The following is a 552-nucleotide window of genomic DNA, read 5'->3' as shown; positions in this document are numbered from 1 at the left end:
ATAGATATGTAGAGATTTGTTGTCTAGAAATGTATAGTGTAGCCAGGATGTCTAGCTCAGGTTGTTAAATGTTTAGTCAGTGTCATGGGCTCTGCAGACTGCATCTAGGCCAAGGTCAATTAAAATAAGACAAAGGCTACAGGCAGGAGGGGATTGTTATTATTAACTGTAATGGTAATCATAATATTTTCTTATGTGAAATGTCATGTCAAAATGTTCTTAGATACACACCACTAATCAACAGCCACACACCTTGACTTTCCTCATGTTTTGACTATTGTTATGGTCAGCTGCATCCTGGCATATCAGGTGACGTCACGGTTTGACGTGCCTGGGTAGAATGGGCTATCCCAACCAAGTGATTAAAATAGTATAGGTTTTTGGTTCAGGGTTTTTCATCTTCCAAGCTGCCTGCGCGCAGGTTTGGTGGTGGGAGAGATCTGGACGTGTAATGTTAATTTTACCTGTGATCCTTTGAATAAATCAGCACTGTTTTGAAGTTACTTGGACTGTCTCGTCTCTCAGAGTTAGCAATGGTAACAAGAACTGGAG

This window comes from Monopterus albus, unplaced genomic scaffold (genome assembly GCF_001952655.1).
Source record: "Monopterus albus unplaced genomic scaffold, M_albus_1.0 scaffold249.1, whole genome shotgun sequence".
Lineage (NCBI taxonomy): Eukaryota > Metazoa > Chordata > Actinopteri > Synbranchiformes > Synbranchidae > Monopterus > Monopterus albus.
This window is presented reverse-complemented; position numbering follows the sequence as displayed.